Here is a 19,067-nt window from a genome sequence, read left to right as displayed (position 1 = left end):
GCCCCTTCTAATGAAAGGCCAGGTCGAAACCAACCATGTCACGAGAGCCCATAAAAAGAATTGGAACCTGACCGCTACCAGCTGTCCGAGGATTTACCCGGCGAGACATCAGTCTCTTACCAGCGAGTTTTACCCAATTCCCCGGGCCACCACGTGACACAATTGGTAGTAATTCATTCAAATTACCCTAATGAGTCAATATGGATTAATATCAACACAACATCGTGTTCAAATAGAAATAAATTTCTACCTCATACCTGGGATCGAACGCTAGCCCCTTCTAATGAAAGGCCAGGTCGAAACCAACCATGTCACGAGAGCCCATAAAAAGAATTGGAACCTGACCGCTACCAGCTGTCCGAGGATTTACCTGGCGAGACATCAGTCTCTTACCAGCGAGTTTTACCCAATTCCCCGGGCCACCACGTGACACAATTGGTAGTAATTCATTCAAATTACCCCTAATGAGTCAATATGGATTAATATCAACACAACATCGTGTTCAAATAGAAATAAATTTCTACCTCATACCTGGGATCGAACGCTAGCCCCTTCTAATGAAAGGCCAGGTCGAAACCAACCATGTCACGAGAGCCCATAAAAAGAATTGGAACCTGACCGCTACCAGCTGTCCGAGGATTTACCTGGCGAGACATCAGTCTCTTACCAGCGAGTTTTACCCAATTCCCCGGGCCACCACGTGACACAATTGGTAGTAATTCATTCAAATTACCCCTAATGAGTCGATATGGATAGATATCAACACAACATCGTGTTCAAATAGAAATAAATTTCTACCTCATACCTGGGATCGAACGCTAGCCCCTTCTAATGAAAGGCCAGGTCGAAACCAACCATGTCACGAGAGCCCATAAAAAGAATTGGAACCTGACCGCTACCAGCTGTCCGAGGATTTACCTGGCGAGACATCAGTCTCTTACCAGCGAGTTTTACCCAATTCCCCGGGCCACCACGTGACACAATTGGTAGTAATTCATTCAAATTACCCCTAATGAGTCAATATGGATTAATATCAACACAACATCGTGTTCAAATAGAAAATAAATTTCTACCTCATACCTGGGATCGAACGCTAGCCCCTTCTAATGAAAGGCCAGGTCGAAACCAACCATGTCACGAGAGCCCATAAAAAGAATTGGAACCTGACCGCTACCAGCTGTCCGAGGATTTACCCGGCGAGACATCAGTCTCTTACCAGCGAGTTTTACCCAATTCCCCGGGCCACCACGTGACACAATTGGTAGTAATTCATTCAAATTACCCCTAATGAGTCAATATGGATTAATATCAACACAACATCGTGTTCAAATAGAAATAAATTTCTACCTCATACCTGGGATCGAACGCTAGCCCCTTCTAATGAAAGGCCAGGTCGAAACCAACCATGTCACGAGAGCCCATAAAAAGAATTGGAACCTGACCGCTACCAGCTGTCCGAGGATTTACCTGGCGAGACATCAGTCTCTTACCAGCGAGTTTTACCCAATTCCCCGGGCCACCACGTGACACAATTGGTAGTAATTCATTCAAATTACCCCTAATGAGTCAATATGGATTAATATCAACACAACATCGTGTTCAAATAGAAATAAATTTCTACCTCATACCTGGGATCGAACGCTAGCCCCTTCTAATGAAAGGCCAGGTCGAAACCAACCATGTCACGAGAGCCCATAAAAAGAATTGGAACCTGACCGCTACCAGCTGTCCGAGGATTTACACTGGCGAGACATCAGTCTCTTACCAGCGAGTTTTACCCAATTCCCCGGGCCACCACGTGACACAATTGGTAGTAATTCATTCAAATTACCCCTAATGAGTCAATATGGATTAATATCAACACAAACATCGTGTTCAAATAGAAATAAATTTCTACCTCATACCTGGGATCGAACGCTAGCCCCTTCTAATGAAAGGCCAGGTCGAAACCAACCATGTCACGAGAGCCCATAAAAAGAATTGGAACCTGACCGCTACCAGCTGTCCGAGGATTTACCCGGCGAGACATCAGTCTCTTACCAGCGAGTTTTACCCAATTCCCCGGGCCACCACGTGACACAATTGGTAGTAATTCATTCAAATTACCCCTAATGAGTCAATATGGATTAATATCAACACAACATCGTGTTCAAATAGAAATAAATTTCTACCTCATACCTGGGATCGAACGCTAGCCCCTTCTAATGAAAGGCCAGGTCGAAACCAACCATGTCACGAGAGCCCATAAAAAGAATTGGAACCTGACCGCTACCAGCTGTCCGAGGATTACCTGGCGAGACATCAGTCTCTTACCAGCGAGTTTTACCCAATTCCCCGGGCCACCACGTGACACAATTGGTAGTAATTCATTCAAATTACCCCTAATGAGTCAATATGGATTAATATCATCACAACATCGTGTTCAAATAGAAATAAATTTCTACCTCATACCTGGGATCGAACGCTAGCCCCTTCTAATGAAAGGCCAGGTCGAAACCAACCATGTCACGAGAGCCCATAAAAAGAATTGGAACATGACCGCTACCAGCTGTCCGAGGATTTACCTGGCGAGACATCAGTCTCTTACCAGCGAGTTTTACCCAATTCCCCGGGCCACCACGTGACACAATTGGTAGTAATTCATTCAAATTACCCCTAATGAGTCAATATGGATTAATATCAACACAACATCGTGTTCAAATAGAAATAAATTTCTACCTCATACCTGGGATCGAACGCTAGCCCCTTCTAATGAAAGGCCAGGTCGAAACCAACCATGTCACGAGAGCCCATAAAAAGAATTGGAACCTGACCGCTACCAGCTGTCCGAGGATTTACCTGGCGAGACATCAGTCTCTTACCAGCGAGTTTTACCCAATTCCCCGGGCCACCACGTGACACAATTGGTAGTAATTCATTCAAATTACCCCTAATGAGTCAATATGGATTAATATCAACACAACATCGTGTTCAAATAGAAATAAATTTCTACCTCATACCTGGGATCGAACGCTAGCCCCTTCTAATGAAAGGCCAGGTCGAAACCAACCATGTCACGAGAGCCCATAAAAAGAATTGGAACCTGACCGCTACCAGCTGTCCGAGGATTTACCTGGCGAGACATCAGTCTCTTACCAGCGAGTTTTACCCAATTCCCCGGGCCACCACGTGACACAATTGGTAGTAATTCATTCAAATTACCCCTAATGAGTCGATATGGATTAATATCAACACAACATCGTGTTCAAAGAGAAATAAATTTCTACCTCATACCTGGGATCGAACGCTAGCCCCTTCTAATGAAAGGCCAGGTCGAAACCAACCATGTCACGAGAGCCCATAAAAAGAATTGGAACCTGACCGCTACCAGCTGTCCGAGGATTTACCTGGCGAGACAGCAGTCTCTTACCAGCGAGTTTTACCCAATTCCCCGGGCCACCACGTGACACAATTGGTAGTAATTCATTCAAATTACCCCTAATGAGTCAATATGGATTAATATCAACACAACATCGTGTTCAAATAGAAATAAATTTCTACCTCATACCTGGGATCGAACGCTAGCCCCTTCTAATGAAAGGCCAGGTCGAAACCAACCATGTCACGAGAGCCCATAAAAAGAATTGGAACCTGACCGCTACCAGCTGTCCGAGGATTTACCCGGCGAGACATCAGTCTCTTACCAGCGAGTTTTACCCAATTCCCCGGGCCACCACGTGACACAATTGGTAGTAATTCATTCAAATTACCCCTAATGAGTCAATATGGATTAATATCAACACAACATCGTGTTCAAATAGAAATAAATTTCTACCTCATACCTGGGATCGAACGCTAGCCCCTTCTAATGAAAGGCCAGGTCGAAACCAACCATGTCACGAGAGCCCATAAAAAGAATTGGAACCTGACCGCTACCAGCTGTCCGAGGATTTACCTGGCGAGACATCAGTCTCTTACCAGCGAGTTTTACCCAATTCCCCGGGCCACCACGTGACACAAATTGGTAGTAATTCATTCAAATTACCCCTAATGAGTCGATATGGATTAATATCAACACAACATCGTGTTCAATAGAAATAAATTTCTACCTCATACCTGGATCGAACGCTAGCCCCTTCTAATGAAAGGCCAGGTCGAAACCAACCATGTCACGAGAGCCCATAAAAAGAATTGGAACCTGACCGCTACCAGCTGTCCGAGGATTTACCTGGCGAGACATCAGTCTCTTACCAGCGAGTTTTACCCAATTCCCCGGGCCACACGTGACACAATTGGTAGTAATTCATTCAAATTACCCCTAATGAGTCAATATGGATTAATATCAACACAACATCGTGTTCAAATAGAAATAATTTTCTACCTCATACCTGGGATCGAACGCTAGCCCCTTCTAATGAAAGGCCAGGTCGAAACCAACCATGTCACGAGAGCCCATAAAAAGAATTGGAACCTGACCGCTACCCAGCTGTCCGAGGATTTACCGGCGAGACATCAGTCTCTTACCAGCGAGTTTTACCCAATTCCCCGGGCCACCACGTGACACAATTGGTAGTAATTCATTCAAATTACCCCTAATGAGTCAATATGGATTAATATCAACACAACATCGTGTTCAAATAGAAATAAATTTCTACCTCATACCTGGATCGAACGCTAGCCCCTTCTAATGAAAGGCCAGGTCGAAACCAACCATGTCACGAGAGCCCATAAAAAGAATTGGAACCTGACCGCTACCAGCTGTCCGAGGATTTACCTGGCGAGACATCAGTCTCTTACCAGCGAGTTTTACCCAATTCCCCGGGCCACCACGTGACACAATTGGTAGTAATTCATTCAAATTACCCCTAATGAGTCAATATGGATTAATATCATCACAACATCGTGTTCAAATAGAAATAAATTTCTACCTCATACCTGGGATCGAACGCTAGCCCCTTCTAATGAAAGGCCAGGTCGAAACCAACCATGTCACGAGAGCCCATAAAAAGAATTGGAACCTGACCGCTACCAGCTGTCGAGGATTTACCTGGCGAGACATCAGTCTCTTACCAGCGAGTTTTACCCAATTCCCGGGCCACCACGTGACACAATTGGTAGTAATTCATTCAAATTACCCCTAATGAGTCAATATGGATTAATATCAACACAACATCGTGTTCAAATAGAAATAAATTTCTACCTCATACCTGGGATCGAACGCTAGCCCCTTCTAATGAAAGGCCAGGTCGAAACCAACCATGTCACGAGAGCCCATAAAAAGAATTGGAACCTGACCGCTACCAGCTGTCCGAGGATTTACCTGGCGAGACATCAGTCTCTTACCAGCGAGTTTTACCCAATTCCCCGGGCCACCACGTGACACAATTGGTAGTAATTCATTCAAATTACCCCTAATGAGTCAATATGGATTAATATCAACACAACATCGTGTTCAAATAGAAATAAATTTCTACCTCATACCTGGGATCGAACGCTAGCCCCTTCTAATGAAAGGCCAGGTCGAAACCAACCATGTCACGAGAGCCCATAAAAAGAATTGGAACCTGACCGCTACCAGCTGTCCGAGGATTTACCTGGCGAGACATCAGTCTCTTACCAGCGAGTTTTACCCAATTCCCCGGGCCACCACGTGACACAATTGGTAGTAATTCATTCAAATTACCCCTAATGAGTCGATATGGATTAATATCAACACAACATCGTGTTCAAATAGAAATAAATTTCTACCTCATACCTGGGATCGAACGCTAGCCCCTTCTAATGAAAGGCCAGGTCGAAACCAACCATGTCACGAGAGCCCATAAAAAGAATTGGAACCTGACCGCTACCAGCTGTCCGAGGATTTACCTGGCGAGACATCAGTCTCTTACCAGCGAGTTTTACCCAATTCCCCGGGCCACCACGTGACACAATTGGTAGTAATTCATTCAAATTACCCCTAATGAGTCGATATGGATTAATATCAACACAACATCGTGTTCAAATAGAAATAAATTTCTACCTCATACCTGGGATCGAACGCTAGCCCCTTCTAATGAAAGGCCAGGTCGAAACCAACCATGTCACGAGAGCCCATAAAAAGAATTGGAACCTGACCGCTACCAGCTGTCCGAGGATTTACCTGGCGAGACATCAGTCTCTTACCAGCGAGTTTTACCCAATTCCCCGGGCCACCACGTGACACAATTGGTAGTGATTCATTCAAATTACCCCTAATGAGTCAATATGGATTAATATCAACACAACATCGTGTTCAAATAGAAATAAATTTTCTACCTCATACCTGGGATCGAACGCTAGCCCCTTCTAATGAAAGGCCAGGTCGAAACCAACCATGTCACGAGAGCCCATAAAAAGAATTGGAACCTGACCGCTACCAGCTGTCCGAGGATTTACCTGGCGAGACAATCAGTCTCTTACCAGCGAGTTTTACCCAATTCCCCGGGCCACCACGTGACACAATTGGTAGTAATTCATTCAAATTACCCCTAATGAGTCAATATGGATTAATATCAACACAACATCGTGTTCAAATAGAAATAAATTTCTACCTCATACCTGGGATCGAACGCTAGCCCCTTCTAATGAAAGGCCAGGTCGAAACCAACCATGTCACGAGAGCCCATAAAAAGAATTGGAACCTGACCGCTACCAGCTGTCTGAGGATTTACCTGGCGAGACATCAGTCTCTTACCAGCGAGTTTTACCCAATTCCCCGGGCCACCACGTGACACAATTGGTAGTAATTCATTCAAATTACCCCTAATGAGTCAATATGGATTAATATCAACACAACATCGTGTTCAAATAGAAATAAATTTCTACCTCATACCTGGGATCGAACGCTAGCCCCTTCTAATGAAAGGCCAGGTCGAAACCAACCATGTCACGAGAGCCCATAAAAAGAATTGGAACCTGACCGCTACCAGCTGTCCGAGGATTTACCTGGCGAGACATCAGTCTCTTACCAGCGAGTTTTACCCAATTCCCCGGGCCACCACGTGACACAATTGGTAGTAATTCATTCAAATTACCCCTAATGAGTCGATATGGATTAATATCAACACAACATCGTGTTCAAATAGAAATAAATTTCTACCTCATACCTGGGATCGAACGCTAGCCCCTTCTAATGAAAGGCCAGGTCGAAACCAACCATGTCACGAGAGCCCATAAAAAGAATTGGAACCTGACCGCTACCAGCTGTCCGAGGATTTACCTGGCGAGACATCAGTCTCTTACCAGCGAGTTTTACCCAATTCCCCGGGCCACCACGTGACACAATTGGTAGTAATTCATTCAAATTACCCCTAATGAGTCAATATGGATTAATATCAACACAACATCGTGTTCAAATAGAAATAAATTTCTACCTCATACCTGGGATCGAATGCTAGCCCCTTCTAATGAAAGGCCAGGTCGAAACCAACCATGTCACGAGAGCCCATAAAAAGAATTGGAACCTGACCGCTACCAGCTGTCCGAGGATTTACCTGGCGAGACATCAGTCTCTTACCAGCGAGTTTTACCCAATTCCCCGGGCCACCACGTGACACAATTGGTAGTAATTCATTCAAATTACCCCTAATGAGTCGATATGGATTAATATCAACACAACATCGTGTTCAAATAGAAATAAATTTCTACCTCATACCTGGGATCGAACGCTAGCCCCTTCTAATGAAAGGCCAGGTCGAAACCAACCATGTCACGAGAGCCCATAAAAAGAATTGGAACCTGACCGCTACCAGCTGTCCGAAGATTTACCTGGCGAGACATCAGTCTCTTACCAGCGAGTTTTACCCAATTCCCCGGGCCACCACGTGACACAATTGGTAGTAATTCATTCAAATTACCCCTAATGAGTCAATATGGATTAATATCAACACAACATCGTGTTCAAATAGAAATAAATTTCTACCTCATACCTGGGATCGAACGCTAGCCCCTTCTAATGAAAGGCCAGGTCGAAACCAACCATGTCACGAGAGCCCATAAAAAGAATTGGAACCTGACCGCTACCAGCTGTCCGAGGATTTACCTGGCGAGACATCAGTCTCTTACCAGCGAGTTTTACCCAATTCCCCGGGCCACCACGTGACACAATTGGTAGTAATTCATTCAAATTACCCCTAATGAGTCAATATGGATTAATATCAACACAACATCGTGTTCAAATAGAAATAAATTTCTACCTCATACCTGGGATCGAACGCTAGCCCCTTCTAATGAAAGGCCAGGTCGAAACCAACCATGTCACGAGAGCCCATAAAAAGAATTGGAACCTGACCGCTACCAGCTGTCCGAGGATTTACCTGGCGAGACATCAGTCTCTTACCAGCGAGTTTTACCCAATTCCCCGGGCCACCACGTGACACAATTGGTAGTAATTCATTCAAATTACCCCTAATGAGTCAATATGGATTAATATCAACACAACATCGTGTTCAAATAGAAATAAATTTCTACCTCATACCTGGGATCGAACGCTAGCCCCTTCTAATGAAAGGCCAAGTCGAAACCAACCATGTCACGAGAGCCCATAAAAAGAATTGGAACCTGACCGCTACCAGCTGTCCGAGGATTTACCTGGCGAGACATCAGTCTCTTACCAGCGAGTTTTACCCAATTCCCCGGGCCACCACGTGACACAATTGGTAGTAATTCATTCAAATTACCCCTAATGAGTCAATATGGATTAATATCAACACAACATCGTGTTCAAATAGAAATAAATTTCTACCTCATACCTGGGATCGAACGCTAGCCCCTTCTAATGAAATGCCAGGTCGAAACCAACCATGTCACGAGAGCCATAAAAAGAATTGGAACCTGACCGCTACCAGCTGTCCGAGGATTTACCTGGCGAGACATCAGTCTCTTACCAGCGAGTTTTACCCAATTCCCCGGGCCACCACGTGACACAATTGGTAGTAATTCATTCAAATTACCCCTAATGAGTCAATATGGATTAATATCAACACAACATCGTGTTCAAATAGAAATAAATTTCTACCTCATACCTGGGATCGAACGCTAGCCCCTTCTAATGAAAGGCCAGGTCGAAACCAACCATGTCACGAGAGCCCATAAAAAGAATTGGAACCTGACCGCTACCAGCTGTCCGAGGATTTACCTGGCGAGACATCAGTCTCTTACCAGCGAGTTTTACCCAATTCCCCGGGCCACCACGTGACACAATTGGTAGTAATTCATTCAAATTACCCCTAATGAGTCAATATGGATTAATATCAACACAACATCGTGTTCAAATAGAAATAAATTTCTACCTCATACCTGGGATCGAACGCTAGCCCCTTCTAATGAAAGGCCAGGTCGAAACCAACCATGTCACGAGAGCCCATAAAAAGAATTGGAACCTGACCGCTACCAGCTGTCCGAGGATTTACCTGGCGAGACATCAGTCTCTTACCAGCGAGTTTTACCCAATTCCCCGGGCCACCACGTGACACAATTGGTAGTAATTCATTCAAATTACCCCTAATGAGTCAATATGGATTAATATCAACACAACATCGTGTTCAAATAGAAATAAATTTCTACCTCATACCTGGGATCGAACGCTAGCCCCTTCTAATGAAAGGCCAGGTCGAAACCAACCATGTCACGAGAGCCCATAAAAAGAATTGGAACCTGACCGCTACCAGCTGTCCGAGGATTTACCTGGCGAGACATCAGTCTCTTACCAGCGAGTTTTACCCAATTCCCCGGGCCACCACGTGACACAATTGGTAGTAATTCATTCAAATTACCCCTAATGAGTCAATATGGATTAATATCAACACAACATCGTGTTCAAATAGAAATAAATTTCTACCTCATACCTGGGATCGAACGCTAGCCCCTTCTAATGAAAGGCCAGGTCGAAACCAACCATGTCACGAGAGCCCATAAAAAGAATTGGAACCTGACCGCTACCAGCTGTCCGAGGATTTACCTGGCGAGACATCAGTCTCTTACCAGCGAGTTTTACCCAATTCCCCGGGCCACCACGTGACACAATTGGTAGTAATTCATTCAAATTACCCCTAATGAGTCAATATGGATTAATATCAACACAACATCGTGTTCAAATAGAAATAAATTTCTACCTCATACCTGGGATCGAACGCTAGCCCCTTCTAATGAAAGGCCAGGTCGAAACCAACCATGTCACGAGAGCCCATAAAAAGAATTGGAACCTGACCGCTACCAGCTGTCCGAGGATTTACCTGGCGAGACATCAGTCTCTTACCAGCGAGTTTTACCCAATTCCCCGGGCCACCACGTGACACAATTGGTAGTAATTCATTCAAATTACCCCTAATGAGTCAATATGGATTAATATCAACACAACATCGTGTTCAAATAGAAATAAATTTCTACCTCATACCTGGGATCGAACGCTAGCCCCTTCTAATGAAAGGCCAGGTCGAAACCAACCATGTCACGAGAGCCCATAAAAAGAATTGGAACCTGACCGCTACCAGCTGTCCGAGGATTTACCTGGCGAGACATCAGTCTCTTACCAGCGAGTTTTACCCAATTCCCCGGGCCACCACGTGACACAATTGGTAGTAATTCATTCAAATTACCCCTAATGAGTCAATATGGATTAATATCAACACAACATCGTGTTCAAATAGAAATAAATTTCTACCTCATACCTGGGATCGAACGCTAGCCCCTTCTAATGAAAGGCCAGGTTGAAACCAACCATGTCACGAGAGCCCAATTCTTTTTATGGGCTCTCGTGACATGGTTGGTTTCGACCTGGCCTTTCATTAGAAGGGGCTAGCGTTCGATCCCAGGTATGAGGTAGAAATTTATTTCTATTTGATCACGATGTTGTGTTGATATTAATCCATATTGACTCATTAGGGGTAATTTGAATGAATTACTACCAATTGTGTCACGTGGTGGCCCGGGGAATTGGGTAAAACTCGCTGGTAAGAGACTGATGTCTCGCCAGGTAAATCCTCGGACAGCTGGTAGCGGTCAGGTTCCAATTCTTTTTATGGGCTCTCGTGACATGGTTGGTTTCGACCTGGCCTTTTATTAGAAGGGGCTAGCGTTCGATCCCAGGTATGAGGTAGAAATTTATTTCTATTTGAACACGATGTTGTGTTGATATTAATCCATATTGACTCATTAGGGGTAATTTGAATGAATTACTACCAATTGTGTCACGTGGTGGCCCGGGGAATTGGGTAAAACTCGCTGGTAAGAGACTGATGTCTCGCCAGGTAAATCCTCGGACAGCTGGTAGCGGTCAGGTTCCAATTCTTTTTATGGGCTCTCGTGACATGGTTGGTTTCGACCTGGCCTTTCATTAGAAGGGGCTAGCGTTCGATCCCAGGTATGTGGTAGAAATTTATTTCTATTTGAACACGATGTTGTGTTGATATTAATCCATATTGACTCATTAGGGGTAATTTGAATGAATTACTACCAATTGTGTCACGTGGTGGCCCGGGGAATTGGGTAAAACTCGCTGGTAAGAGACTGATGTCTCGCCAGGTAAATCCTCGGACAGCTGGTAGCGGTCAGGTTCCAATTCTTTTTATGGGCTCTCGTGACATGGTTGGTTTCGACCTGGCCTTTCATTAGAAGGGGCTAGCGTTCGATCCCAGGTATGAGGTAGAAATTTATTTCTATTTGAACACGATGTTGTGTTGATATTAATCCATATTGACTCATTAGGGGTAATTTGAATGAATTACTACCAATTGTGTCACGTGGTGGCCCGGGGAATTGGGTAAAACTCGCTGGTAAGAGACTGATGTCTCGCCAGGTAAATCCTCGGACAGCTGGTAGCGGTCAGGTTCCAATTCTTTTTATGGGCTCTCGTGACATGGTTGGTTTCGACCTGGCCTTTCATAAGAAGGGGCTAGCGTTCGATCCCAGGTATGAGGTAGAAATTTATTTCTATTTGAACACGATGTTGTGTTGATATTAATCCATATTGACTCATTAGGGGTAATTTGAATGAATTACTACCAATTGTGTCACGTGGTGGCCCGGGGAATTGGGTAAAACTCGCTGGTAAGAGACTGATGTCTCGCCAGGTAAATCCTCGGACAGCTGGTAGCGGTCAGGTTCCAATTCTTTTTATGGGCTCTCGTGACATGGTTGGTTTCGACCTGGCCTTTCATTAGAAGGGGCTAGCGTTCGATCCCAGGTATGAGGTAGAAATTTATTTCTATTTGAACACGATGTTGTGTTGATATTAATCCATATTGACTCATTAGGGGTAATTTGAATGAATTACTACCAATTGTGTCACGTGGTGGCCCGGGGAATTGGGTAAAACTCGCTGGTAAGAGACTGATGTCTCGCCAGGTAAATCTTCGGACAGCTGGTAGCGGTCAGGTTCCAATTCTTTTTATGGGCTCTCGTGACATGGTTGGTTTCGACCTGGCCTTTCATTAGAAGGGGCTAGCGTTCAATCCCAGGTATGAGGTAGAAATTTATTTCTATTTGAATACGATGTTGTGTTGATATTAATCCATATTGACTCATTAGGGGTAATTTGAATGAATTACTACCAATTGTGTCACGTGGTGGCCCAGGGAATTGGGTAAAACTCGCTGGTAAGAGACTGATGTCTCGCCAGGTAAATCTTCGGACAGCTGGTAGCGGTCAGGTTCCAATTCTTTTTATGGGCTCTCGTGACATGGTTGATTTCGACCTGGCCTTTCATTAGAAGGGGCTAGCGTTCGATCCCAGGTATGAGGTAGAAATTTATTTCTATTTGAACACGATGTTGTGTTGATATTAATCCATATTGACTCATTAGGGGTAATTTGAATGAATTACTACCAATTGTGTCACGTGGTGGCCCGGGGAATTGGGTAAAACTCGCTGGTAAGAGACTGATGTCTCGCCAGGTAAATCCTCGGACAGCTGGTAGCGGTCAGGTTCCAATTCTTTTTATGGGCTCTCGTGACATGGTTGGTTTCGACCTGGCCTTTCATTAGAAGGGGCTAGCGTTCGATCCCAGGTATGAGGTAGAAATTTATTTCTATTTGAACACGATGTTGTGTTGATATTAATCCATATTGACTCATTAGGGGTAATTTGAATGAATTACTACCAATTGTGTCACGTGGTGGCCCGGGGAATTGGGTAAAACTCGCTGGTAAGAGACTGATGTCTCGCCAGGTAAATCCTCGGACAGCTGGTAGCGGTCAGGTTCCAATTCTTTTTATGGGCTCTCGTGACATGGTTGGTTTCGACCTGGCCTTTCATTAGAAGGGGCTAGCGTTCGATCCCAGGTATGAGGTAGAAATTTATTTCTATTTGAACACGATGTTGTGTTGATATTAATCCATATTGACTCATTAGGGGTAATTTGAATGAATTACTACCAATTGTGTCACGTGGTGGCCCGGGGAATTGGGTAAAACTCGCTGGTAAGAGACTGATGTCTCGCCAGGTAAATCCTCGGACAGCTGGTAGCGGTCAGGTTCCAATTCTTTTTATGGGCTCTCGTGACATGGTTGGTTTCGACCTGGCCTTTCATTAGAAGGGGCTAGCGTTCGATCCCAGGTATGAGGTAGAAATTTATTTCTATTTGAACACGATGTTGTGTTGATATTAATCCATATTGACTCATTAGGGGTAATTTGAATGAATTACTACCAATTGTGTCACGTGGTGGCCCGGGGAATTGGGTAAAACTCGCTGGTAAGAGACTGATGTCTCGCCAGGTAAATCCTCGGACAGCTGGTAGCGGTCAGGTTCCAATTCTTTTTATGGGCTCTCGTGACATGGTTGGTTTCGACCTGGCCTTTCATTAGAAGGGGCTAGCGTTCGATCCCAGGTATGAGGTAGAAATTTATTTCTATTTGAACACGATGTTGTGTTGATATTAATCCATATCGACTCATTAGGGGTAATTTGAATGAATTACTACCAATTGTGTCACGTGGTGGCCCGGGGAATTGGGTAAAACTCGCTGGTAAGAGACTGATGTCTCGCCAGGTAAATCCTCGGACAGCTGGTAGCGGTCAGGTTCCAATTCTTTTTATGGGCTCTCGTGACATGGTTGGTTTCGACCTGGCCTTTCATTAGAAGGGGCTAGCGTTCGTTCCCAGGTATGAGGTAGAAATTTATTTCTATTTGAACACGATGTTGTGTTGATATTAATCCATATTGACTCATTAGGGGTAATTTGAATGAATTACTACCAATTGTGTCACGTGGTGGCCCGGGGAATTGGGTAAAACTCGCTGGTAAGAGACTGATGTCTCGCCAGGTAAATCCTCGGACAGCTGGTAGCGGTCAGGTTCCAATTCTTTTTATGGGCTCTCGTGACATGGTTGGTTTCGACCTGGCCTTTCATTAGAAGGGGCTAGCGTTCGATCCCAGGTATGAGGTAGAAATTTATTTCTATTTGAACACGATGTTGTGTTGATATTAATCCATATTGACTCATTAGGGGTAATTTGAATGAATTACTACCAATTGTGTCACGTGGTGGCCCGGGGAATTGGGTAAAACTCGCTGGTAAGAGACTGATGTCTCGCCAGGTAAATCCTCGGACAGCTGGTAGCGGTCAGGTTCCAATTCTTTTTATGGGCTCTCGTGACATGGTTGGTTTCGACCTGGCCTTTCATTAGAAGGGGCTAGCGTTCGATCCCAGGTATGAGGTAGAAATTTATTTCTATTTGAACACGATGTTGTGTTGATATTAATCCATATCGACTCATTAGGGGTAATTTGAATGAATTACTACCAATTGTGTCACGTGGTGGCCCGGGGAATTGGGTAAAACTCGCTGGTAAGAGACTGATGTCTCGCCAGGTAAATCCTCGGACAGCTGGTAGCGGTCAGGTTCCAATTCTTTTTATGGGCTCTCGTGACATGGTTGGTTTCGACCTGGCCTTTCATTAGAAGGGGCTAGCGTTCGATCCCAGGTATGAGGTAGAAATTTATTTCTATTTGAACACGATGTTGTGTTGATATTAATCCATATCGACTCATTAGGGGTAATTTGAATGAATTACTACCAATTGTGTCACGTGGTGGCCCGGGGAATTGGGTAAAACTCGCTGGTAAGAGACTGATGTCTCGCCAGGTAAATCCTAGGACAGCTGGTAGCGGTCAGGTTCCAATTCTTTTTATGGGCTCTCGTGACATGGTTGGTTTCGACCTGGCCTTTTATTAGAAGGGGCTAGCGTTCGATCCCAGGTATGAGGTAGAAATTTATTTCTATTTGAACACGATGTTGTGTTGATATTAATCCATATTGACTCATTAGGGGTAATTTGAATGAATTACTACCAATTGTGTCACGTGGTGGCCCGGGGAATTGGGTAAAACTCGCTGGTAAGAGACTGATGTCTCGCCAGGTAAATCCTCGGACAGCTGGTAGCGGTCAGGTTCCAATTCTTTTTATGGGCTCTCGTGACATGGTTGGTTTCGACCTGGCCTTTCATTAGAAGGGGCTAGCGTTCGATCCCAGGTATGAGGTAGAAATTTATTTCTATTTGAACACGATGTTGTGTTGATATTAATCCATATTGACTCATTAGGGGTAATTTGAATGAATTACTACCAATTGTGTCACGTGGTGGCCCGGGGAATTGGGTAAAACTCGCTGGTGAGAGACTGATGTCTCGCCAGGTAAATCCTCGGACAGCTGGTAGCGGTCAGGTTCCAATTCTTTTTATGGGCTCTCGTGACATGGTTGGTTTCGACCTGGCCTTTCATTAGAAGGGGCTAGCGTTCGATCCCAGGTATGAGGTAGAAATTTATTTCTATTTGAACACGATGTTGTGTTGATATTAATCCATATTGACTCATTAGGGGTAATTTGAATGAATTACTACCAATTGTGTCACGTGGTGGCCCGGGGAATTGGGTAAAACTCGCTGGTAAGAGACTGATGTCTCGCCAGGTAAATCCTCGGACAGCTGGTAGCGGTCAGGTTCCAATTCTTTTTATGGGCTCTCGTGACATGGTTGGTTTCGACCTGGCCTTTCATTAGAAGGGGCTAGCGTTCGATCCCAGGTATGAGGTAGAAATTTATTTCTATTTGAACACGATGTTGTGTTGATATTAATCCATATTGACTCATTAGGGGTAATTTGAATGAATTACTACCAATTGTGTCACGTGGTGGCCCGGGGAATTGGGTAAAACTCGCTGGTAAGAGACTGATGTCTCGCCAGGTAAATCCTCGGACAGCTGGTAGCGGTCAGGTTCCAATTCTTTTTATGGGCTCTCGTGACATGGTTGGTTTCGACCTGGCCTTTCATTAGAAGGGGCTAGCGTTCGATCCCAGGTATGAGGTAGAAATTTATTTCTATTTGAACACGATGTTGTGTTGATATTAATCCATATTGACTCATTAGGGGTAATTTGAATGAATTACTACCAATTGTGTCACGTGGTGGCCCGGGGAATTGGGTAAAACTCGCTGGTAAGAGACTGATGTCTCGCCAGGTAAATCCTCGGACAGCTGGTAGCGGTCAGGTTCCAATTCTTTTTATGGGCTCTCGTGACATGGTTGGTTTCGACCTGGCCTTTCATTAGAAGGGGCTAGCGTTCGATCCCAGGTATGAGGTAGAAATTTATTTCTATTTGAACACGATGTTGTGTTGATATTAATCCATATTGACTCATTAGGGGTAATTTGAATGAATTACTACCAATTGTGTCACGTGGTGGCCCGGGGAATTGGGTAAAACTCGCTGGTAAGAGACTGATGTCTCGCCAGGTAAATCCTCGGACAGCTGGTAGCGGTCAGGTTCCAATTCTTTTTATGGGCTCTCGTGACATGGTTGGTTTCGACCTGGCCTTTCATTAGAAGGGGCTAGCGTTCGATCCCAGGTATGAGGTAGAAATTTATTTCTATTTGAACACGATGTTGTGTTGATATTAATCCATATTGACTCATTAGGGGTAATTTGAATGAATTACTACCAATTGTGTCATGTGGTGGCCCGGGGAATTGGGTAAAACTCGCTGGTAAGAGACTGATGTCTCGCCAGGTAAATCCTCGGACAGCTGGTAGCGGTCAGGTTCCAATTCTTTTTATGGGCTCTCGTGACATGGTTGGTTTCGACCTGGCCTTTCATTAGAAGGGGCTAGCGTTCGATCCCAGGTATGAGGTAGAAATTTATTTCTATTTGAACACGATGTTGTGTTGATATTAATCCATATTGACTCATTAGGGGTAATTTGAATGAATTACTACCAATTGTGTCACGTGGTGGCCCGGGGAATTGGGTAAAACTCGCTGGTAAGAGACTGATGTCTCGCCAGGTAAATCCTCGGACAGCTGGTAGCGGTCAGGTTCCAATTCTTTTTATGGGCTCTCGTGACATGGTTGGTTTCGACCTGGCCTTTCATTAGAAGGGGCTAGCGTTCGATCCCAGGTATGAGGTAGAAATTTATTTCTATTTGAACACGATGTTGTGTTGATATTAATCCATATTGACTCATTAGGGGTAATTTGAATGAATTACTACCAATTGTGTCACGTGGTGGCCCGGGGAATTGGGTAAAACTCGCTGGTAAGAGACTGATGTCTCGCCAGGTAAATCCTCGGACAGCTGGTAGCGGTCAGGTTCCAATTCTTTTTATGGGCTCTCGTGACATGGTTGGTTTCGACCTGGCCTTTCATTAGAAGGGGCTAGCGTTCGATCCCAGGTATGAGGTAGAAATTTATTTCTATTTGAACACGATGTTGTGTTGATATTAATCCATATCGACTCATTAGGGGTAATTTGAATGAATTACTACCAATTGTGTCACGTGGTGGCCCGGGGAATTGGGTAAAACTCGCTGGTAAGAGACTGATGTCTCGCCAGGTAAATCCTCGGACAGCTGGTAGCGGTCAGGTTCCAATTCTTTTTATGGGCTCTCGTGACATGGTTGGTTTCGACCTGGCCTTTCATTAGAAGGGGCTAGCGTTCGTTCCCAGGTATGAGGTAGAAATTTATTTCTATTTGAACACGATGTTGTGTTGATATTAATCCATATTGACTCATTAGGGGTAATTTGAATGAATTACTACCAATTGTGTCACGTGGTGGCCCGGGGAATTGGGTAAAACTCGCTGGTAAGAGACTGATGTCTCGCCAGGTAAATCCTCGGACAGCTGGTAGCGGTCAGGTTCCAATTCTTTTTATGGGCTCTCGTGACATGGTTGGTTTCGACCTGGCCTTTCATTAGAAGGGGCTAGCGTTCGATCCCAGGTATGAGGTAGAAATTTATTTCTATTTGAACACGATGTTGTGTTGATATTAATCCATATTGACTCATTAGGGGTAATTTGAATGAATTACTACCAATTGTGTCACGTGGTGGCCCGGGGAATTGGGTAAAACTCGCTGGTAAGAGACTGATGTCTCGCCAGGTAAATCCTCGGACAGCTGGTAGCGGTCAGGTTCCAATTCTTTTTATGGGCTCTCGTGACATGGTTGGTTTCGACCTGGCCTTTCATTAGAAGGGGCTAGCGTTCGATCCCAGGTATGAGGTAGAAATTTATTTCTATTTGAACACGATGTTGTGTTGATATTAATCCATATCGACTCATTAGGGGTAATTTGAATGAATTACTACCAATTGTGTCACGTGGTGGCCCGGGGAATTGGGTAAAACTCGCTGGTAAGAGACTGATGTCTCGCCAGGTAAATCCTCGGACAGCTGGTAGCGGTCAGGTTCCAATTCTTTTTATGGGCTCTCGTGACATGGTTGGTTTCGACCTGGCCTTTCATTAGAAGGGGCTAGCGTTCGATCCCAGGTATGAGGTAGAAATTTATTTCTATTTGAACACGATGTTGTGTTGATATTAATCCATATCGACTCATTAGGGGTAATTTGAATGAATTACTACCAATTGTGTCACGTGGTGGCCCGGGGAATTGGGTAAAACTCGCTGGTAAGAGACTGATGTCTCGCCAGGTAAATCCTAGGACAGCTGGTAGCGGTCAGGTTCCAATTCTTTTTATGGGCTCTCGTGACATGGTTGGTTTCGACCTGGCCTTTTATTAGAAGGGGCTAGCGTTCGATCCCAGGTATGAGGTAGAAATTTATTTCTATTTGAACACGAT

The sequence above is a fragment of the Palaemon carinicauda genome, chromosome 31 (genome assembly GCF_036898095.1).
Source record: "Palaemon carinicauda isolate YSFRI2023 chromosome 31, ASM3689809v2, whole genome shotgun sequence".
Classification (NCBI taxonomy): Eukaryota; Metazoa; Arthropoda; class Malacostraca; order Decapoda; family Palaemonidae; genus Palaemon; species Palaemon carinicauda.
The sequence above is the reverse complement of the archived record's forward strand: the minus strand, read 5'-3'. Positions refer to the sequence as shown.